The sequence below is a fragment of the Pseudorasbora parva genome, chromosome 21 (genome assembly GCF_024679245.1).
Source record: "Pseudorasbora parva isolate DD20220531a chromosome 21, ASM2467924v1, whole genome shotgun sequence".
NCBI classification, from domain to species: domain Eukaryota; kingdom Metazoa; phylum Chordata; class Actinopteri; order Cypriniformes; family Gobionidae; genus Pseudorasbora; species Pseudorasbora parva.
This window is the reverse complement of record NC_090192.1, coordinates 23,357,913-23,382,664: the sequence shown is the minus strand read 5'-3', so window position 1 is coordinate 23,382,664 and position 24,752 is coordinate 23,357,913. Positions and strand designations below refer to the sequence as shown.

General features: G+C 38.2%; 1 protein-coding gene and 1 long non-coding RNA gene across 3 annotated transcripts in view; both read left to right on the top strand.

Moving 5' to 3' along the window:
- mpp7a (MAGUK p55 scaffold protein 7a) overlaps window positions 1–24,752 on the top strand; it is a 170,927-nt gene that overhangs the window by 8,097 nt on the left and 138,078 nt on the right. The window lies entirely within an intron of this gene.
- Window positions 16,246–17,660, top strand: LOC137055927 (uncharacterized). The gene is made up of 3 exons (XR_010900126.1): window positions 16,246–16,265; window positions 16,536–16,600; window positions 17,233–17,660. It is a non-coding gene; the product is annotated as an uncharacterized lncRNA (long non-coding RNA).

The following is a 24,752-nucleotide window of genomic DNA, read 5'->3' as shown; positions in this document are numbered from 1 at the left end:
CCTGCCAATAGAGATTTTCTTTCTAAGATATATAATTGACACACTTTTTTTCTTCAATGTAACATTTTATTTTCTTAAAAAAGCACAAGTAAACGCTCAGTAATGAAATAAAGTAAGAACATATAAACAAATATATAATAATAATAATAATTTTGGTGGCATTTTTGCCCCAAACCCTCATCAATTACAGACCTTGTTTATGAGGATTTATGATAATCCAAAACTGATTATTTCCAGTTAATTTGGCTGCAAAGAAACAGCAGCAGCATGAGATGGTCTGGTAAGTGTACATGACTGCGTCACACGCACACCATTTTCACTTTGTTAACAATCTTTGAAGTAGTAAGTTGCATGCGTTTTGTGCACTTTTTGCACTGAAGGCAAGAAAAGCAGCCGGTCGCAGTATGAACTGTTGCTCAGTTTTGATGCTTTTTTTGGGAGTTGTACTTTTTATTCAGATTGTATTATACATCTGTTAATGAGAACCAACCAATTGGGTCACTCACACAACTGTGCCTAAATATTTGTTCAGTTGCACACCATAATTTTCAGTTGCAAATTTATTAAACAAATTGCAAACAGGTAATTCAGGTTAAAAAAAAATACTACAGAAATTAAGAAATAAATCTTCATTGCAAAATTAAATAGGCTGCAGATTAATGATTACAATTAAAGTGACAGAAGTTATTTAGTTAAGAGCAGAGAGGGTTTTTATTTGTGCTTTGTTCTTTGATTAACATGACAGACAGCAGCTTGCAGTTTATGAAAAGATCCAATACTTTTACACAACATGCGTAAGCTACTAATTTTGGTACTTGAGTTTCACAAGCTGTTTGAGAGGTGGCTTTGTGCATGCAACTTGTATAGTTCAGTGGTGCATGGTGTGAGTGCACAGCTGGTGTTAGTGTATCGATACTGCAGAAAATAAGTATTGGAAACGTTTCAGATATTTCAGTATTGATAGCAAAATTAGGGATATGCACAACGACTGTTTGCAATAACGTTTAAATTAAAATTTTGGAAATCTATGAACTGTCAAATCTAACAAACAAAAAAAGTTGGATACATGCAATTTGCTTGCCTTGCATTATGATCATTGTATATTAAAGGAAGTGTATGTAAGATTGTGGCCAAAACTGGTACTGCAATCACTTTCAAATGACTGATGTGTATCCTATCTCCCCCTCCCCTGTGACTCGAGGTTGCCAGATAGGCTGCAGGATCAGCAGGAACGTTTGTAGCTGCAGCTGTGGTAACTAGAGCAGATCTGGCAACCCGGATTCCGAAACACTCCTGACTTTGTGATTGGTCGATAGGTGGAGGGTGACGCCTCAGGCCAAAACACATGTCAACATCAACCTCAGTTGAGGGCTGCAACAACAACTTTTAAATGACAATATCCTGGCCGGACTACTGTTGTCAGTGGTACAAGTATTTGAAATTAACATGATTTCTTAATGTCAAGTGATATATTTGTGCCATTTTATGATTAATTGAAATACATTTCTTACGTAGAGTTCCTTTAAACTTAAGCATTTGCTTAAGAAATGTTAGCCATTTAGACATATTTATTCAAAACCCCTAAATCAATAGGCAATAAGTTCAAACCTAATAGCCTATTATAGATGGATTTCCTCAAATAAAAGTAATCTCACCAAATTTCATACAATATTATCCCCTGCTCATCTTCGAGTGAACATTTATCTGAACCCGCCACAAATAAAAGCGAACACTTACAATATCTCTAAGATTTTGTTTTTACGCTCCAGATATACACTTTAAAAAAAAAAGTGAATTTTAAAACTTTCCATTAACATGATGGTGATTTAAAAGTGGCAAGAATTAAAACATTTTTTTAAAAGTTGACTAGCAGTATCATTGAATGGATTAGACAACTAGCCTCACATATCTCGCATATTTTTGACAACACAATTATGTAATTAGGTTTGTTGTTCCAAACGTTTTCGTGGTGGTTCCCCCATGGCTTACCTTAGCCTTACAAATATTAAAAATGGCAAACTGTCTTTTTGACTCTTAAGTGAAGATCTTCCACCAGTCAGATCCGAGCATGCAGTGTCCAGTCAATATGTAGTATGATGTGAAGTCTCTGATAATGCATCGTTCTTTTTATCAAGTTCAAAACTTGTGGAGAGTCAAGCGTGTTAGGACAGGCTTGTGTAACATCGCTGGAGATGTCGCATATGTGGTTCTATCCCAGTGTGTTTTATTTATGAGAGTTTTCCCATGGACTACTTCATGCATCATAACCAACCTCCTCTGCTCAGCACTGCTTTTTAATAATTTAGTGATACCATCGTGAAGAATAGAGGAACTAAAACAAGAGTGAAAGACTAAAACAATATAATGTGTTACTCTGTAAACCTGCATTTGTATTTTTGAGAGGACTTATAATTTAGTCCCCTTCATGTCATTTGTAAAACTGTATGACTTTCAATAATACCTTTTTAATTTATACTGGTTACAATTACATGACATTTATTCTACGCACCCTTCAACCATCGAGCATTAAAAGGACATTTAAAAGTGTAAAAGCATCAACAAGGTACTTTCAACAGACCACGAATAACTCAAAAAGCGCAATTATATTATATTAATTTGTCAAACAATTATATTCTAATCAATTCATTTTCTATTGTTTTTTCCCCCCTCATGGTTAATCTATTGACCCCCTCCCCCCAATAATAATGTATTAAATAGCTGGTTGATTGACCGATAAATAATAACCAAATACCTAATGATATTATTTATCACAGAAGATTATGTTTATACAGTGTAGGCCAAATTAGGAAATGTGTTTACTATAGCTGCTTTCAGTCACTTTTTGGGATTTACAGCAGCAACTGCTTGTGAATCCTGAAATGTTTTGGTCATTCAGGAGATTTAAAGTAGCTGCTTGAATATGGTAATTCGGCTGTATGATGGAACAGCTACAACCACATTTTAACTAACCATTGCAGTAATCATAGCGGTGTCCATAAAACCGGGAAGTTTTACCACGATCTACAGCACTTAATTAATTGAGTCCAATCGAGGTGTAAGTTCATCCATTAGATATTTTAAATAACCAACAACAGCATTTAATGCTTTTGTAACAGGTTGTAGAGAGCTTTGCAGCCATGGCAGCTTGTAAAAAGCAGAATGCTGTATGAATGCAGCCATATTAAGCACAGAATATGAGACGGACAATCGTATTCTAGTGCTGTGTAAAAGTTGATTGTAATAATCCAAATACTCTTATTTACCAGACACTCCGTCATTTTGAGTTAAGAAAGCCCAGGGATGTTTTCTTTTTTTTCAAATGCTCCTGTATAGAAGTTGTACTGCTGTGGTAGGCCTAAGCCATTTCGGTTTACAGAGCGACGTGCAGAGCACCATTTTATTCTGCCTCTGTTTAAAAAATGTTCAAACTATATATCTGTCTCTATTTTTGTAATAATTTTCAGCATTTCCAAGAGCCGCCAATATTGGGGATCATAAATAGTGTGAAAAATCTATGCATTCCACCCAATTTGACTAATTTGTGTGATCGATGTAATTGATTACACCAACACGTTGTTCCAGCCCTAATGTAGTCCTGTCTTTACAATCTTCTTCTCCTCTACAACATTTAGCCCTGCACTTTGAAACTTTTGCTGGCTTGGCTTTGAGCTTTCTTCGGAATGCTGCTGATAATACTGGCAACAGTTTCACATGGTGTCTTATTCTTCTTGGCACGTCTGTGTTCTGCTGCTGGTTCTTTTCGTGTTCAGAGTCTTTAGACGTGTGTGTGTGTGTGTGTGTGTGTGTGTGTGTGTGTGTGTGTGTGTGTGTTGTCTTTTGTGAATGTGCCTATATGGAAGTTTGTACAATTAGTGTGCCTGTCAGAAATCCGCTCGTTATAAGCAGCTGTCTGAGGTGGTGCTTGGCTGCATTTGGCCTCGGCTCTTTGAGGTCTCACTCAAAACACTGGGCCTCACTCCAGACCCCCCACACTATACCCCAGGTTTGAGTTCAGCAGTAGCCAAGCCCCCAGGCTTAATCTCTGCTACATACCCTCAGTCTACTGCTGCTAAATTTCTCACTGTTTTCCCCATGCCTAGATTTTGTATTTGTTTGTAAATGAATGAACATGGAATCTGCAAAAGGAAGTGAATGATTATGGGTGTGTAACAGGATTATTAAAGCTGCAGTAGGGAGTTTTTATAAAACGTTGACTTAGAAAATTTGATCAAGCACAACTCACAGGTCACTCCCCCTTGCTCTCTACAGCGCTACAGCCCTCCCTCCACAGCTCCTCCCCCATCACAACGGAGCCCTGCCGTTAACGCGCGGGCAGGGCCACCGGCGGATAAACAGTTATGACACATTCACTGGTACAGACAAAACATCAACAATATGATTTACATTTGACTATGGCCTGCCCATACTTTGATTACAAACTTGGTCCTCAAAACATTATGTATTTTGCAATACATGTAATAGGGCTGGGCGATATGACGAAATATATCGTCTGGACGATAGAAAATGTCTATCGTTTTATATAAGACTCTATCGCTTACGCCACGATAAGGCGTTTACGGCAGAATTTTACGTCAAGATGCACCTCACGCCACGGCATGCCAAGGGGGTAATCTAGTGCTCGGAAAGCGTTCCACCCCTAGGGGCTGCCATTGCTAACCAAGCCATCACCTGCTGTTAGCATCCCATTGACTCCCATTCATTTTTGAGTCACTTTGACAGTGAATAACTTTACATCTGAGACGTTTAAAGACTCCATTTGTCCATTGTTTATTTCTAAAGAAACACGACAATGTATAAAAGGCTCCATTACCTTGTATCTTACACTATCGCCCCGCAGAAGCTGTTTTTGTAAAAATAGGCTAACGATTGCGTCATAACCAACGCGACTCTGTCGCACAGTTGAGAAATTACCGTATAGACCTGAGGAGATGCTCGCAGGCAATCTTTTACTGTCTATGAGGCAGTCGGGGGGACGTGGAGACATGTCCTGGAGACTAGTCTGATAAAGTCAAGGGGAAAGAATGGGGAGAAGCCCATAGTGAGCCAAAAGCAACGGGAGAAAATATTTAAACAACGTGATTCAGATTTCGCTTTCCACATCTACTAGAAGACTCACAGCTGTCAGACAGGAGGCTCACGTCACATCTACGTCCTCAAGCTCAATCTGAGCCTGCGCAGTTCGCTCAGCCATCAGGAAGTGAGTGCCCCTAGGTTGACTTCATTCTTTCGCCGTTGACGTCAATGGGAACGCTCCGTCCATTTCTTTTACTGTCTATGCGGCATGCCCATGCACGCTGCAATACATAAACAAACATGGAGGAAGACGGTAGTAGACGCGGTTCAGACCAGGGTAATTCTCAGAGTAATTATGCCAGAGTGGTGGCATAAGCGCTCAAAATAAACTTCAGACACAGACGCTGCAACGGGCTTTTACGTGTGGCACACCATATAGCCATATATTGAAATATTTTAATGGCAGGTGTAGGGATGGCGAAAACTAAACATTTTCTTGACCGACCACCGAGCCTCATTAGCCGGTTGAAACCGGTTAACCGATTAGTTTAAAATATGCTGCGCTATTTGAAATAACGGCCGCGAGCCGCGCTCCCTCTCTCTCTCTCACACACACACACACACACACACACACACACGCACTGTCCTAGCGCTGCCGCCTCCCTTCCACTCACGTCACTTTTTTTAAATCCCCCACAGCGTGAAACATGAGTCCCGCAAATGCGCCACCGAGGAGCTTGTTTGTAATCTGAGGACAATGGCTCCTTAGCTTCGAAATGATTTGGGTACAAGGTGATCGCGCTGAAAATAAAGGCATTTGTCTAGTGTAAGAAGCTCATTTGAAACATTGCCGCGGCTCATTTAAGAAAATGACAGCTCCGAAGAGACGCCGCTTTAGATCGAGGTAGTGCTAACAATAATAAAGAAAGACGATCAACACCTTATGTGTTAACTCTGAAATGTAGATGTAATTTCCAAGATGTATTCCCAAAAGTAAGCCCATTTTAAGCAAAATGCACGCTTCATACTGTCGTCTGCCTGTTTACTTTTTGCAAACCTTGTGAGCGCGCAAACCCAAACGCTGTGACCTCGTGTCAAATGTTTTTATTGGTTTATTAAGTACAAACAGGCGAGTTATGAAAAATTGAGTGTGAGGAATATGTTCACTTCACACAAAAATATTTTGGAATGAAATGGCTAATTGTAGTAGTTCACTGTATAATAGCCTAATTTAGAGATCACTTTTTTTTTTTAACCGACAACTTTGATCGGTTAACGTTGATACGGTCAACCATTGGTCAAACGGTCATCGGTTAACATCCCTAGGCAGGTGTTAACTTTACCAACAGTCTTGCATGAAAATAAGGTTCTAAATAAAATAAAAATGTAGTCCATACTACCTTTATTTGTTTTGTATATCATTTCAAACTGCATTTCCACATTGCAATTTTGTATAGACTATTCATAAACAGAATTAACAGAAAAATTGCTATATCGTTATGTATATCGTTATCGGGATATCAAATGATCTATATCGGGATATGACATTTTGGCCATATCGCCCAGCCCTAACATGTAATGTACCTACTGCAGCTTTAAGCGTTATGAGGATGGCCGTGGCATTAAGGGTCAAGCTTATGGACATACAGTGGGTATGCATATCTTGTGACCAGTCAAAGCAATTTAGCATGTGATATCTCATAATTCTGATTGCCTTTCATCACTTCTGTGTAAATTTTGTGCATAATTTTATTACCGTGAGATTTTGCACTATTAAAGTATCCCTATTATGGATTTGTGAAAATTACCATTGATGTAGTGTGTAATATAGTTCTAAGCAAAGTTTTAAATCTGAAAGATAAAGTTATTGTCTTTCAAATGTAAGACTCTGAGTCAATTAAACAAATAGTTTTTTTAAACAAAGCCCAAGCCAATTCCTTGTGACGTCAAGACGAAACATTAGCATATTGCCCGACCACTTATTGTGTGTGTAGACATCTGAGAAAACTTGAAGCACTTCAAACACTGCAGCGGATGACGCGGTGCTCTACAATGTGTTTGTGTTTCATATTGTCTAGGTATCTTGCTAACTGGCTAACTCAAGTTATTACTGTCTTACTGATTTACTTCTGTAAATCTGCGGCTGGGGGCCATTATTACCTAAAACTGTCTATTAATGAAGATTGTCTGTCATTCTTCCTATTAGTAAAGATAATTGATGAAGGAAGATTTGTTTTATAAACTTTAATGTTCCATGAGTCATTCACATTAGTTCTCGGATAATGCATGCACTATTATTGATACAGTTTCCACGTGGACCGCAATAAATTAGAAGCACACACATACAGGTTTGTTGATAGGCACGCACACCTCATACTGTACTTTAAACGTAGCATCAGTGAGAAACGTCCTGCTCAAGGTTCGAGTTGAATAACTAGTTCTTCCAGTGTTTCATCATTGGGTGCGTTTACATGCACGTTCTTAAGCCGATTATGCCTAATAAGCCGACAATGAACATGGTCATGTAAGCGCGGTAACCCATTTTCTTTTATCGGAGTAAGGTCATAAACGGCGTAAGCATAAACAGATCGGGACAGGTAGTTTTTTGCCTCTTACCCCAATTTCGTGCAGCATGTAAACTAGGGATGCACGATATTATCGGCACGACATCGGAATCGGCCGATAAACGCTTAAAATATAAAAATCGGCATCGGTCGATATGAAAACATTATGCCGATATGCCTTGCCGATATGATAACGTGTTGATATGCGCCTGCAATAACTCACGTGTGCAAGGAGTGCTACAGCGATAAGACCATGTCAGCACTGCAGTCATTCTTCAAGTGAAAACAAGACAATACATTACATGTACAGTGATTTATATTGGCTGTTTTTAAATGCTGCCTTGAATTTCTGAATGCACGTACAGAAGGACGTGACAGTCAGCAGCAGATTTGCCACGTTTTCACAACAAAACTAGCCCAAAACAAGCCCAATCGCGTCTCCCCACTCTCTAGCACGTGCGGCAGCCTCCACAGCAGCAGAAGCTCCTCCAGGTCCTAGTGCCCTCCCGCTAGACCGCTATATATTTATACATATAGTGGGGGCGCTGTTGTTACACTAATGCAATGAAAAGTAGAATACACAAATAAATTGAAGTTACTTCTTGTTCTGAATAAACAAATCAGTAATGATGTCATAAATCACAAGCATGACACTTGTAAATTAAATACTTTTATATACAGTGTATTAATCTGTAATAAAATTTTACGAAATGGATGATGAAAAATAATCCAAGGAGCTCTACAATAATTGTAGAATTAAAAGACAGCATCAATGGATGTCATGCCACCCCCACTTCATGTGCACAAACGTTAAATCCAAAAATACAATATTTAGGTTACAGCTGCATCTGGGGTGAAAAATTACTGACTTTATTATTGTTATTTTCAGAGCTTTTAATATACTCTTATCATAAAAAGAACTTTATTAACATTTATTTATCTTCAACAAGAATCCTTTTAGTAAGGATACCTCAGAAATCTGAAACCAGAATGAAAAAAAAAGTTTTTACTCAAAATGGTGTTGTTTCCAAACAAAGGGAAAAAATAAACATATATCGGCATCGGTATCGGCATCGGCCTAAATGAGCTGAAAAATATCGGCACATCGGATATCGGCAAAAATCCAATATCGTGCATCCCTAATGTAAACACATTAAGCTGCTTTCTGTCGGCTTATTGAAGTGCACATAGCATAGGTGACAAAAACGCAAACTTCGAGCAGATTTAAATGCATCCAGACAGAGCTAGCGTTTTGCATGAAATAAGGACATGTATCACTCTTTTTAGACCCAGAAAATTGTAAAGATGTGTTCTCATCTCATGCATCAGAAGTAGAAGAGGTCCAGTCTAAATGCATCATGAGGGATAATATGAGCTGAAAATTTCCTGCTGGCACGGTGCAGGCTTTATTTAACATCATAACTAACGTAATATTTGGAATACTAAGAGTTAAATGTGAAAATTATTATTTTTGACGTCACTACAAGGAAATAACCCGGTTTATTTATAAAGTCATGTAAACGTGGTTTACTTGCGTTGTCAGTTTACTGGTTTGCCTGTAAACGAGGAAAACTGGTTATTTCAATAAGCTGATATTTGTAAGTATCAGCTTACTGGTGTGCGTGTAAACGTGCTAATTGATTTGGACTTGTGCTAGGATTGGTGTCATTGTTACTGTCTTTACATGGGTACAATCACTGAGCTTTAGGAAAGCCACCGGACGGAGCTGTAGTTCAGTTATGGCAATGAGCAGTTGTTTCTGAAATACGCACTGTACGCGGTAGACCAATGGTCAGATGGCCCAGTCTGCTGTTAGTTAGAGCAGCATAGGCTCGTGGAAAGGAGGGATTTGGAGAGAATGATTCACCTTGAGTCGTTTGAGGATCATTGAACATTGTACATCACAAGATGAGATGAATGAGAAAATGAAACTGCATGTAAACCTGTTGATGGAGACCTCTAAAACTACATAAAATGGCATAATAGTGGCTCACATAATTGTTTAGGCCTAGCTCATTTTAATGGGTGAAATAAATGAGTTTCAATAGAAATACATGCAATCTAAAATGTATTGTGTGGGTGAAGGATTTTGGCATGCTAAATTTGTAATTGTTCAAGTTTGTCACCATGTAGAGTTGACCAACAGAAAGTTGCTTGGTTCAAAGCGACTTTTGTGTCAGATCTGCTTTATTCATTTATATATTTTACAATAAATGTTTTGGCTTTGAATTCACCAAATTGTCCCTAATTTGACTGCACATTTAGTCTTATAATATCATTGCCATTGAAGCATTAGCTTGTTACCAGTGTCAGTGGCTCTAAATCAGAACCATTTTCCACCTTCCCTTCCAAAAATATAAAGAAGAGTAATACTTTATTTATGTGATATTTGAGCTTCCTTCAGAACTGGGAGCACAAATGGCTCCTCTCTGCTCTTAGAGGAAGCTGCAAATATTGAGCCACAGCGTAATTTGAAACTAGCTTTATCCCACCACCCTGTTTTTAGATGCCGTTTACAGCTTGTTGGCTGAAAACGTCTGTAAATCCATCTCTTTCAACCAGAGTCTCTGGTTAACAGATGTGCCATATTAATGACAGATAGATTTGCACTAGCCTATAGCTTAGATATGCCTATAATAATTATTATAGTTATGGTGGATGAGCAAGTCTGATGGTTAAGTAGAGAGTTTAGATAAATGGGTTTGATTTAATAATCAGTGTCTAACCTGACAAAGATATCTTATTCAATGTTATAACAGCATTGTGAAATTGATACATTTGTTTTTTTAACTTTTAAATGCATTACTATGCAAATTACAAACACATTAAAAGAGTTCGCCACATGAAAGTCACATCAAAAGTATGTACTTTTTTCTTCACAAAAAAAAAAAAAAAAAAAACATACTTTAAGGGGATAGTGCAAGTAGGTGAATTGGGACACGGAAGTACTCTCCATTTTTGGAATCCTATGAGCTGCCTATGGAGGCAGCATTATAATTAATCTCATGCCTGACACAGAGGCTGTTCCGAAAGGTAGGTAACACTATCCTGTTTCTAAGAGACTAAATTATAAAGATGTTTCTTTATAAATTTGTGAAACTGCATGTATTCTATTATGCATCTATTATTCACGGTTTGGCTCACAGTAGAAAGATCAGGGACTGGTAAATCCCATCACTAGAAACTATATAATAAAATAATCACAATCAGTAAACTGATGCCATCATTTTCACCTTGAATACCCAATAGTTTACCTTTTATAGTTTACCAATAGTTTTTGATTTGATGTTTTGTCAGGACGTATGACATGTTTGTGATATTGCTGATGTAAGCATGGTAAGAGAATTTAGCTGCTTATCACTTCCTGGTAAGCACCTTATAACGGATCCATCTAATTCCACTCCTGTTCTTAGAGATCGCAGAGCTGATTGGATAAGTCTGGACAGACTAGGATTAGTCTTTGGCAGGCATTTAAGTTTCTTTTTGTGACTTCCAGGATAATTCCAGATCATAAATGATCCATTGTTCTTTGAGTGACTGTGTGCTATTTTAAAGCATTACAAACTGCCAAAACATTCTTTTATTTTGTAAACTTCTTTATATTTTTTATTTATTTTTCATTGTAAACTTTACATAGGCTACTAGCTATGTTGAGGGTTGTAATTCTTTGGGGGCCTATATGAGACCATAAGCTAAAAAGTTACTTACATTTTCACTTCAGATGTAATGTTGGCATCTTAAATTAGATCTGTAGTTTACCTGTTTTAGCTAAATTAATCTTTCAGCTTACTGTATAACCAGGTAACCCTGGTTTGTGGAGGTCAAGGGAAAGACCTGGCAGGGTTTCCCTGGTTGGATATCCGTTCACCAGGTTTAATCTCATCAGGCTCTTCATGGAGCACGACAGTCATTAATACATGCAGCCACATAAACACAGGATATCTATCTCTGTTTGGTGCCTCATGCGTACCGAGGGAATTTCAGGACACTCTAACACTCAAGTCTCAGGTAACAGCAGCACAGGCATGATTTGGGAGCATTAAAGGAAGATTTTGTGTATCTGCTTACACCGTGACTTTACAAATGTCCAGCAACAAAATTTGCTGCAGTGTGATGTCCCAGCCTTGTGTGTGTGTGTGTTGGTGTGTGTGTGTGTGTGTGTGTGTGTTTGTAGGTGCCATTTGGAAAGGGCGTGGTCAACACACCTGACATTTGTTGGGTACGGAATTAAATGTCACTGACACTGTTAGTGTGTGTTTTGATTTAGGCCATCGTCTTTTCGGCATGGAGTTTGACAGTCTGTGCTATGCTGAGTGTCCTTCCAAGCCCTGACACGTTTCTGTTTAGGCTGCATTTATGTTTGTTTTCTTTGCGTTAAAATTATGGCTGCTAATCAATTCAAATATTTAATCATGATTAATCGTAGGATTTTCATGAGTTAACTCACGATTAATCACAACTTAATCACACATTTTTATCAGTTTTAAATGTACCTTAAATGAATGTTTCAAGTTTTTAATACTCTAATCAACATGGGTATGGACAAATGCATGCTTTATGCAAATGTACGTTTATTATTAGTGAAACCCTACTCAACAGAGCATGCAGACTACTAGATGTGGTCAAAGGTCTTAGATGTTTTTCAAATAATTGTTAATGTCTCTTAAGCTTCGAAATTCAGAATTGTGCTCAGACTTAGAATGCAGAGAATGGTCTCAGTGTAAAAACGCACTTCTTTAGACCTGGAGTCTAAAAAAAAGTTAAGCAGAAAATACGGTATATGTAGGCTATAACTGCACTTTTTTTCAGAGTAATGTTAATGTTACCCTTTTCTTACCCTATTTGCTGCTGCATCCTTTATCTCAGCCCTAATTAAAATGTTTTGTTAAAGCAGCACTAGGTAACTTTTCAACCTTCATAATATATTTTTTAAGACTCTTGTGATGATAAATCGACTTACAATAGGTTGAATGACATGTCTGCCATAGCCTGATGGGGTCTGTATCAATTTTAATCGTACTTTTAAACTTCGGGTTTCGGGTAGTAACCCGAGAAAAAAAAGAACTACAAAATTCGACTGCTTTACGGCATATACGTCACTTCCACCAACACCCACACTTCCTTAAATTCAGACGTGCGAGCCCAACTTTGTTCATCGGATAATATAGTCATGTCCGAAGCAGCAGAGACAAATAAGAAAGAAAAGGTTTTGTTGGAGGAAAGCAATAAGAGGAAACGAGAAAGTGATGTGATTAAAGGCAGGACGAGGATCAACATGTGCCCAGCGTTTGCTCGTCGGCGTGAGCTGAAGGAGGCGCGCCCGACCGATGCTGTCATGCTTGTTATGGTGATAACCTACCACTCAAACATTGAACTGAAGTATCATATAGATTCTGTAAAACGGTAACTAATAGACTACTATAATGACGCTGGCTTGTAAACGTGAGCCTCGTGATTATTTGGCGTTTGAAAAAAATAAAACCCATGAAATTATATTCATAAGACATGCTGAAACATAAGCCACTGACTGTACCTGGGATGAAGACATTTCACACACGCCGCCAGAAGAACTCTGAACTCCTCTTGCAGTGTTCAGGGGAGCTAGTGCTGCACCAACCCGCGGCGCCACTTTTATGAAGTTATTTGGCCCGCACCGCACCACTGTATATATTTTTACAACCCGCCGCGCACCCGCGACCATTAAATAGACATACGGGGTCCGCGGGTTATGAGACGACCCGCGCATCACTAGTTCAGGGCTATCAGGGTTGTCATGTCAACAAATACACACGCGATGGCATCCCCTGTTGTAGGATGGCAGCTCTTACGACAGTAGTTGAGGACATTATTTTTTCCAAACTGCAGGGAACTACACCTTTTCCACTGGTGGCACTTGCGCTACTAACTTTTTCAGTTACTGGCACAAAACATGATTTGGTCGCACAAATTATTTATAGTAAGCCACTCTGGATAATAATGAACAATAATGAAACTGTATTGCATAGCGATGTGCTTTTTTTTTACTTGCCATCTTTTAAACCACATGCCTTCTTGTTTTCTTTCTGGTTGGGATAGATTTATTGCAATAAAAAATACAGTACACAATAAAGTGCAAAATGAATTTCTTTTGCATTTCAACATGCTGTGGTGGGCACAGATGGGCAGACTCCTGAACTCTTAAGGAAAAATAAAATAAATATAATAAAATAATAAGAAAAATACTATCATTGTGAAGCTTCAGTGCGTTTACATGGAGCACTATAATGGGTTTAAAAGTCCAATCCAAATGAAAATGCTCCATATACACACCTCAATCTGAATAAAAATGCCCAAACCGAATGAAATTGTAATCAGTTTGAGAGGGGTGGGATAAACCTTTTCATGAAAAATGTAACCATGTTAAATGACCTGACCGGATTACTTTTCAGTGTGCGTCCTTATATGAGGTGATACACAGCGCGCGCCTTCACTACTGACTGCGCGCCGCGCTCAAACGCAGGCTATAATGTTGAGAGGAAAGTTTATTTTTCTGAGGGGTAAACTTTTTATTTCTTAAGAACGTATGAAGATAATGTTGGCATAATGACACAGACATAGCCTGGCTACATCCTCTCATCTTGACAGCGTTTGTCCCAGGCACTTTTTACTTCAACTGCTCCTGACAGAAGAATTTATTTTTTCTGAGATGATTATTACACTTTACAACAAATAAATATATTTTATAAAACCGTGTAAGTCCTGGTGGCTGTTGAGAGTTGCTATGGCATCCGTGAACACATTCAGCTGCTGGAGAGAAGCGTCGACATTTCTGAAGCGGCAGACAAACTGCTCTGTGATGATTGCGATTGAAAGTCAGCTCGGTTTAGATAACGTCTCATGTAAACAGTCCACTGAATCTTTCAATCGTAATTATTTTAATTGGAATGACAAAAAAGTGTGCATGTAAACGTGGCGGCTAACGTTAATGATTCGTGTTTGAATTGTTTTGACGCAGTTACAAATTTGGACAGTCATGCAAGCAATTGATGGCCCACAGAATTTACAGTAACTTAGTACCCGTCTTGGTACCTTAACCACTGGTAACTTATTCTTCGAGCCACTGGTGTCGAAATTCATATGTCCGTTTCGTTTTTCCCGCCTGTGCTTTCCCTGACGAATCCTTCTCAGCCACATCATTCCCACTCACAGGCTCCGTTTGACATGTCGCATCGACATCAAGTGATGGTTGTTACACTTGAACTTCCCTTCTTACAATATGAGTCAATTGTCCGCTTAATTTCAACACGTACAGATTGTAGGATATGTTGAGATATATATGCGATTGCTGTGTGTGTCTTAACGAGAGGTTATATTATTTTTAATCAACGTACGTCTCGCCTACATTTTGGGAGGGGGCGGGGGTCGCGGGGTTGAACTTGATGTGTTGAATGCTCAGAGCACGTTATAAAACGTTTTCTTAAAATACACATTTCTGTATAAATGCTCATAGTAAATCATAGTATATTGCCTAAAACATAAGGTAGGTACAAAAATAATCAGTGATACATTTGCGACCCCATAGAAATTCGGGTCGCAATGGCATTTTAAAAGGTCGCATATGCGACCATTTTGGTGGCAGTGTAGTTCCCTGAACTGTAGGGGGACCCCAAGAGCAAAAGTAGCCAAGTGCGGCTTTAAGAATTGACACGTCTGGTCTCCTTTTTATTGCAGCCTAAAAGCCTGTTCACACCAAGGACTATAACTAAAGATAATGATAAAGATATAGTTCTAAAAATCGTTCTTAAAAACAATGACTAGCAGAGTTCACACCACAGTTTTTTTCTGTCAATAAAAACATTGACAGCAAATCAGAATCCATCCTGCTGTAACTCGAGCATTTTAAGCAGCAGACAAGCACAAACTTAGAAATAAACAGAAAAATATCGTCCACTGGTGTGGATGCTAGTTATCTTTTATAGTCTTGATGTGAACGGCCCTTAAGAACCGCCTGTAACAAATGGGGTCTCGCACACATCCTAGGCTGGGATGTCACGTCACAGAAAATAAAAACCGAAAAATCTACAAAATGTTCAGCTGCTTGTCTTTGTGACTGCTGGTTAGGACAAACATTTAGATTTACATGGAAGAGTTTTTATCGCTTTCCGCTTTCTGCTTTATGGTTTTAGTTGTGTTGTATTTGGCCCATTGAGGTAATCATTGAGGTATTTAACTCGTACTGTTAATTCATAGGTTTCCTGTGAGTGAATTTTTATCAGATTTCTTTATTCCAAGCAAAATCTGAGCTGTTCTTGTTGTGATTCAACTATGAGTTTAAAAGCATCAACCATTGATGTCAATTGAGCTGTGAGTAAACTGTGATTCTAATTCCACAGTGATCTTTTAACTTTGCATTTCATTAAGGTGTGAAGTCTGGACTAGTTGAGCTTCGAATATCTCTTTACTACAACATGATTAGTGTTCCCCTCACTCTATTTGCTTGTTTTTGACCATGTAAAAGCATTCAAATTGTGTCACACCTTGCCATATTGTTGTTAGGCCTGTTAAAGCATGTTTTTATGCTGGGCTCTTGATCATTTATCACAGCCTGCTCTTGCTGGTCTCTTCACATTATACCCTTTGAGTCTAAAGGAAGTTTCTATGAACTACACTGAAAAAAATGACTTTGTGGTATTGTAAAATCTATTACATTAATTCATGTAATTTATACATTGTAAAATCAAGATTAAGTTGGAACTATATATCTCATGTAAAATTTACACAATTTATTAATGTAATAAATTAACTGAGAAGAAAGAGTACATTTTACCATATATTTACAAATAGTATTTAATGTTTTATAGTCACAGCACATTCACCTAAAAATACTAAGTAAATTTTAATCTGAAAAGCAAAGTGTGTTTGAATCTGCCCGCCCCGTTTTTGTTGTTGCTCAAAAAGATTCCGGTTCAGTGGCAGAGACGGTCGGTTTGGGATGTTGCTTTTACATGGCTGACTTATTCTGGGTAAGTTCTGAACTTTCTATTTTAGATTTGTGATAACGATGTACTTCGTTTTGATGGTTTGATTATTGCATAGACGTTACGGTTTAAAATTGACTAAAAGTGAGTTTTAATCACAATAACGGTAGCTAAAGCTAAAGCATTATCCACTTCTATAAAGTTGAGACTGGTGTTTAGTCAAAGATAGAGGGGATTAAATGTAGTTAGCCACGTTCTTGTAGAAAAAGTCACCCTGTCTGGTTAACTTCAAAATAATTTAATGTTAGCTGGCCGTGATTAAGTGCTGGCTGCCTGTGTGTGTGTCCTCTAGCTAATGTTAGCATTTTTTTAAAGTGTCTAAGTTAGTTGTTTTTATATCCACTGAAAATTTCACAGCAATTATTATATCAAAGCATAAGTTAGTCTGCACTCTGCACTAAAGAAGGAAAGTTTGGATGGCAGGTGAACTCTGATACCAAATAAGCATTGATGTATAACGTTAGCAACAAGTGCATGAATGTCAGCAATTCTATTTTAGTGAGCTAACGACATGAAGGTCCGGTCACCTTTTTAATGAAAATAAAATGTAATGTTATAAATGTAATTCTATTTCTTAAATGGAATTGTGTTCTTTCTTTCTTACAAACTGTATGCAGGAGGACAGTCGCAGTGTTGCCGCTGAACATATCCTTAAGATGGTCGTCCATGGAGCTGATCGAGAGGATCCAGTCGATGAATGAGCATTAAGGAAAAGTGACCATTCTGTTTCAGCTGGACTATGCATGTGCTCGTCATTAAAGGGTTAAGTTAGTTCAGTTCAGTCTAAAATGAAATGTCTGTCATTAACTCCTCTCCCTAATGTCGCTCCACACCCGTAAGACCTCCGTTCATCTTCACACACAGTTTAAGATATTTAATATTTAGTCCGAGAGCGTATGCAAGTGTATGCACACTATACTGTCCATGTACAGAAAGGGAATAAAAACATCATCAAAGTAGTCCATATGTGACATCAGTGGGTTAATTAGAGTCTCTTGAAGCATCCAAAATACATTTGGGTCCAAAAATGACAAAAACTACGACTTTATTCAGCATTGGCTTCTCTTCACCGTTTGAATCTTTATTTGAGGATTGAACACAAACACTGCTGAATAAAGTCGTAGTTTTTGTTATTTTTGGACTCAAATGTGATACATTTCATATTTGGCTGAACTAACCCTTTAATGTTAGTTATGCCACTGTTGGCTGCTAGGGATGGGACGAAATATCGTTTGACGAAATATCGCGATACAAAACGTGACGAAACGCATCGAGGTCGAAAAAAATGGATCGCGAAATAAAGATAGATTGCACTGCTGCATGATTTGCGTAGTATATAAATAATTTAGTGTATTGTATATATGTGTGTGTGTGTGTGTGTGTGTGTGGGGCAGACATAACAAAACGCAGCGCGCATTTTCTGTCTGATCTGAGTTTGATCTGAGCCCGTAGTTGGAAAAAGTGAGAGCAGTCAGACAAAGGATGCAGCAGCAAACATTAATAGAGAAAGAAAATGGTTGACATTAGCATTAATATTCTAAACCAAAAATGCAGTTATTGCCTACATAAACTACCATATTTTCTGTTTAACTTTTATTAGACTCCAGAAAGAAAAGTGTGTTTTTTCACTGAGCACATTCTCTGCAGTCTGAGCGCGATGCACTGCAGCTCACTCTCGCTCATGTCTGAGGTAAATCATTAACACCATCACCCCGCTTACTGGACACGTGTTTTATTGAGCTAAATACATTACAATCGGCTAAAACTAATGCACAGGTTACTTTCCTGAACAAGCGCGCTCCCGAGTCGTCCGTGTTCTTCACACTGTCCACGTGAATCGCGGACCAGTTCGACGCGCACACGCAAAGGCAGTTCAACAGGGAATGCGGATCTCTTAAAGGGGCCACACTATATTCCTCCTCGTGTAATATGGACCTCCTCCAGGTATGGTGTGGTTCTGGTTCGCTCACTGGTACACATTAACAATTTTTCATACGAACTTTGCCCTGTTCTGAATTAAACTGCCAGTGTAAAAGCTCCCTTTATATTGTTAAAATGAGAGAAATCACTACTTACTCATTATTTTTAAGTTAAGGCTTAAGAGACATGAACAATGTCTTAGATAAACATCTATGACCTTTGATATGTCTAGTCTTCATGCTATATTGATTATTATTGAATAAGTATGGTTTCACTAATAATAAATGTACATTTGCATAAAGAATGCATATTTGTCCATACCTATGTTGATTAGAGTATTAAAAACTTAATTTAAACTTAATTTAAGAGACATTTACAATTGCTAAAAAGGTGTGATTAAATTGGAATTAATCGCGAGTTAACTCATGACAATCATGCAGTTAATCGCGATTCAATATTTTAATCGGTTGACAGCCCTACAGCGCCCTCCACAATTATTGGCACCCCTGTTTAAGATGTGGTCGCGGACTTCTAAAAATTCTCCTTTTTTTTAAAACAACATAGAACCAAATTGCAAAAAAAGAGAAAAATCCTACCTTTCATTTAAGTACATTACTTAGGTGGTAAAAAAAAATATCACAGATTTGGAAAGAAAAAATAATAATTTGATATCGTATCGTGACGTATCGTATCGTGAGTTTAAGTGTATCGTCCCATCCCTATTGGCTGCTGATGTTTAGTTGAACCATACATGGTTAATTCTACAGTTATTGTAAATTATAATGAATGTACCTTAACTACTTAATCAGTTGATGTGAACATTACTGATTTAATGGTTAATTGTAAATTTTGACATAATAAACTGTTCAACTTTATTGTATTTATGTGTGATTTGTGATAAATGTATTTGATGCAGAGAAAATTATTACATTTATTTGGTTTAAAATAGCAACATTTACATAATAATAGTGAGTAATATAAATTAATTCAACTAAGTAATTCAAAATGTCAAATGGACAAACATTATAAAATGTACTTAATTACTTCATAAGAGTAAATAACACAGATTTATAAAATTTACTTGATTACCTTTAATAAATACAACATGCTAAGTTAAATATAATTAAGTAACATTTACTTAATGTCTTTGCAAATGTTACATTTATAGTTAAGTACATTTTACTTGATATTGGCAAGTAAGTTGTACTTGATATCGCAGCAGTAAATTTTACTTAGAAAAACTGAGTGCAAATTGTTACAAAGATTTTATCAAGTAAATCTTACAAGTTGTTTTTATCAGTGTACATGAATGCCACTATGAATGCTAGAGACAAATGTTCAATGCTGTAACAAGGATATGACTCAACTAGAAGAACACATCATGTTTTTGTTGTTTTGCCACAAAATTGACCTGCTCAAAACAACACTTGCTTTGTACTATAAGGCAGATTATTTGGAAACTAGATGAGAGAGTGCCTGCCTACAACTTCTTAAAATGAACAGCAGTGTTTTACTCTAGCATTACACAAAAAGTGTAATTTTAATGTCAGTTAACTAGGGGATTTAGGGTTTCTGATAGGCCTACATTGGGGCTATTAAATGACAGAAAATGTATAATCAAATGTGACAATAAAACACTGCACTGAGTGAAATAATTATACTGATTCTTATCATAAAGCTACCATAAGTTTTTAATTTAAAATTAAGCTTACAAACTGAGACAGGTTTATTCTGTCACTTTAAAGTCTCAGTGAACTGGAAGTAGCGAGTGAGTTTTCTTCGGTGCTGACGTATTTCCAAATGAAACGGAATATAGAACAGAGGGCAGGGTTTTACCTCCGTGCTCCTCCTCTCCATCTCTTGCTCATACCAGACGAATGGTTAGAGGGGAGTGGTTAAGCATTTTAAAACGCAAGCCGTCAAACTGACTTCAGCTGAGAAGGAACGCCATTTCCAGACCGGATGCAACTTTTCAGATTTTGATTAAAGATTACCACAGCAAACGTTTTTTTTTTTCTGCGTGTTAACTTGCATGGATTAATTGTTCACCCTAAAACCTGTAATATGTGCTAACAAAGTAAATATGATTTTGATTTCATGAGGACTTGAAAAGAGCTGCATAGATCCACTCTATTGTAATATCATTGTTGTTTTTACTGTGTGTAATCTGACATTATCGAGTATGCCCTTTGATTTGCAAAAACACGTTATGTGCGTAAATTGCATGATGTAGCCTTTTCGGTTTAGGCTAGACTACTTTAGTGCGCGCTCACTTTTAGTTTTTTTTTTTTTATTAAACTATTAATGCAGTAAAATATTTGTCTTTTAGACTATGTTTTTTTAATATATATATATATATATATATATATAATATGATTTAGTTAAGCTATCACAAACTCTTTATATGATACTACTTGATATGATACTCTTAAAGGGGGGGGGGGGTGAAATGCTGTTTCATGCATACTGAGCTTTTTACACTGTTAAAGACTTGGATTCCCATCCTAAACATAGACAAAGTTTCAAAAACTAATGTTGGACGTTTGATGGAGTATTTCTGTGTTAAAAATACTCCTTCCGGTTTCTCACAAGTTTTGGAGAGTTTTTTTCGAGTATGGCTCGGCTTGACGTTAATAAGAGCGGAAGGTCCTTGTATGGGTTGTACGGGCTCTTCTCCCGGTAGGGTTTGCGCGCGCGCACGCACGCGTGACTAGAGCGCGAGAGGAAAGGCACGCCCGTAAACACTCGCTCAGCTGCAGATCCAGTCGTCCGTGAACACTTATGTTAGCCTGGCTCTGCCCTTATGTACTTCCGCTCAATTTTCATTTTCCTTCAGTACTACGTCTGGGACTGCTGTGTAGTCTTAGGTTTTCTCAGAACAAATTTTTACCGGTCCAATCAGCGAACAGAGGGAGTGGCTGAGAACGCTAGTTTGAGATGTAACGTTAGTTCAGTTATGGCGGCGGAGAAAGATGCAAACTAAACCATTCATTGCATTGTGGCACCGCTGCCGAATATCCAGAAGTTAAAGCCGGAGCAATAACAGTCTTTGCTGGGGTTTGTTGGTGGCCATGATGTTGTGGCCCACCAACAGGGTAAATTCGGGAAAAGTTTGATTTTCCAGATCGTTTCGTTAGTGATGAAGGATTTGGCTGAAGCTATTCGGACGGTAACTGTTTCTCGTGGGGTCGGAAGTTATTGCCATCATTTAAGTTACAGGGACTGGTCAGTTATTTTATTGCAGACCGTCTCTCACCACCTGTGTAAAAATCCCCGGCCGAGTTACCGACTGCTTTTGACAAAGGCAAGGTCATGTTGATGTAACAGCTGTCCGAATCCACATCTCTGAGTTTTCAACAATATATCACTTCATAATTCACTGTTTGTAATCATTTTTGACCACTGCAGAACACCATGCTTTGCTTTTATTAGGATGCATTTATAGACTTGTATTTTCTTAAAATGCTGGCAAGTATTTAGAAGAGCAATATATTTCATCACCGCTCAAACAAATTAAAATATCAACCCTTAAACTTTTGAACTGGTCCGTTATTTATAGCAGCATTTATTATCATACCAGGCATATGACATTTTATTTACAGCATACAATCATGTTACGGACCACGTGAGCGCCGCGTTCCCCATCACAAAGCTCTCCTGTCCACCGTGGCGTGAATAAATCACAATCCGAATGAACTAGTATTAGGTTTTATCCTATAGTTTTATTACTGAGGTGGCATGTACATGTGCACTTTTATTTTGTCGGATTTCCATGAGTGAAACAGGCGAAGGGCGCGTGACATACGTCACGACCAAACGTTAGCGATTGGTTATGGCAGATCCAGAGTGGCTCAGGGCAGATCCATTAGTTTTAAACCTCAACAGAGTACCCGCCTTCGCGGAAATAAACCCTTGTCAATGGAGAGTGGCCAGACTCTATGTACAAATGAAATGTACGAGAGTCTGGTAAAACCAGGCTACACTTATGTCATGCTGCGCTCCACTTTATTCCTATGGGTGACATCAAGAGACTTCAACGCTTCAGCACAGCATTCCGGGAAGGCAGCGCTGCATTTGAACCGATTTGAACGCAGAAATGACGGGAAGCTTCACAACATCGCTTCAATCGCTTCGCAAAGTGGATCTCCACCGTTCACTGCTGTCAGGACTTTACCAAATCATACCAAAGAAGTGTGTTTTTGACGGAGCGGTCCCAGCGATAAAGGTTCGGTCCTGCTTTGGAAGCAGGCAGTGAGTAAAACTGCTTCAAATGTCTGTGCTGTTGGCTATCGTCACGTGAGTAAACATCAGTAAACGACACGATCGCGTGCTTCGTCATTCAAATGCGCTAACGTTACTCCCTTGCTGTTCTCTGTATAACGTTACACTAGTCTGACGTGCAAAACCGTTTTGCTTGCTACTGCTAAGGTTTAGTCGCATACAATAGTCCATAAACCAAATCATGTCCTCATAAACTGCGAGTAAAGACAAACAAATGTTGACAGGCCACTAAATACAGTACATACCACAGAGACGGATGTCCTGCTGTTGCTGTTTCTCCTGTTCAATTTATTTCAGCCTCCGAATGATTCTGGATCATATATCTATCAGCTGAGATCGATAGCCATGGGTTTCTCCGCGCTTGAGGATGTCACCGCTTTGCGCTCATCATTCTTTAGCTCCGCCCACACGATACGCCTCCAGGCGCTCGTTTTTTTTCCCCGGAAGGACTCGGTACAGCAATATTTATTTTATAAATATAATAAAATTAAAGACTTTTCGGAGATATGAAGGATGAAATACTACTCTATAGGGCTGTCAACGAATATTCTAAATTCGAATATATATTCGAATAGTTTAAAAAAAAAATGAATTTCAAAGGTGAAAATGAATATTCGAATTAAAAAAATATTTTAAAAAGTGGAAAAAAATCCCCCGCCGTGGGAGTAGAGGCGTGGCTGAGGGTTCAGGGACAGGTCACAGGAGTCGCACTGTCACTGCTTAAGTTGACTTGTCTTGCAGGGAAGATGGCTGAAAGTGCAGAGCTTAACTCGACCGCAGCAGAGAAAGAGATTTTAACTCCAAAATCTAAAAAGCCATGTCTGGAAGTACGTTGGATTTTGGTCGGTAGGAGGTAAAATAGTTGAGCCGCGACTCCTGCGAGATAGTTATATGCAAGCTATGTAAGATACAGTTAGCATACCATGCCTCATTTTATTTAACGTTAAACAGCAACATTACTAAAATGTAGGCTACTGTACTGACTGAAGAGATATGCATGAATAAAGGATAAATGCACTGCTTTCACTGGTGTGATTATTTACCAGGAAAAAGCTCCATGTTTAGCACAGCAGAGCTCGCTCGGAGCGCTCAATATGCTGTAAAACTTCAATTAATATTATTTGTTTCAATCACTGAATGAAGCCTGCTATATTTGGGACAAGAGTGACCTTAAATTGCTTGAACAAAACTCTTGAGAGAGAGAGAGAGAGAGAGAGAGAGAGAGAGAGAGAGAGAGAGAGAGAGAGAGAGATATCTGCGCTCTGCGGTCTTGACCATTAGTTAATTTATATATAATTTATAATAATCTACCTGTTTTTGTGTACTTAAATAGACAAACTATAAAAGTAGTTAATGTCTCTTTGTATTCATTTGTCCTGTTATTGACGTAATGCGCGTCATTGACAAAATGCATGCCCAGATGTTCGAATAGTTCGAATATTTGTGTTTGTTTTAGAGGGAATATTCAAACGTCATTACTACAGCCCTACTACTCTATAGGTACTCAAGATTGACTTGAGATTGACTGAAACTGAGTGTTTCACCCCCCCTTTAAATTTGCTGTGCTAATTGCTTGTTGCATTTCTTGTCAAGGGTAACTTATGCAGTACTTTAGTAGAGTCAGGGGTAACCATGACTGATTGTAGGCTGAGTTTACTTTCCCCCAATGAGGGAAGGGGTGAGATGTGAACAGTCACGGTTTGCTAGTGCAAAGACTACAGCTGACAGCCAGATAGCATGTGTTTATTTGCGCCTAAGTGTAAGAATCAATGGTCTAGTTTTGTTATTTAAAAAGGGAAACCAAAATGAGGACTGCAGATATGTAAACCTTAAAAAAAATCTATCAAAGTGATCACTCTCTGACAGTCCATATGCAGATTCAACGTGCTGAATCAGGCACGACCTCCTGCCGACATGTGGAACACATCACAAAGAC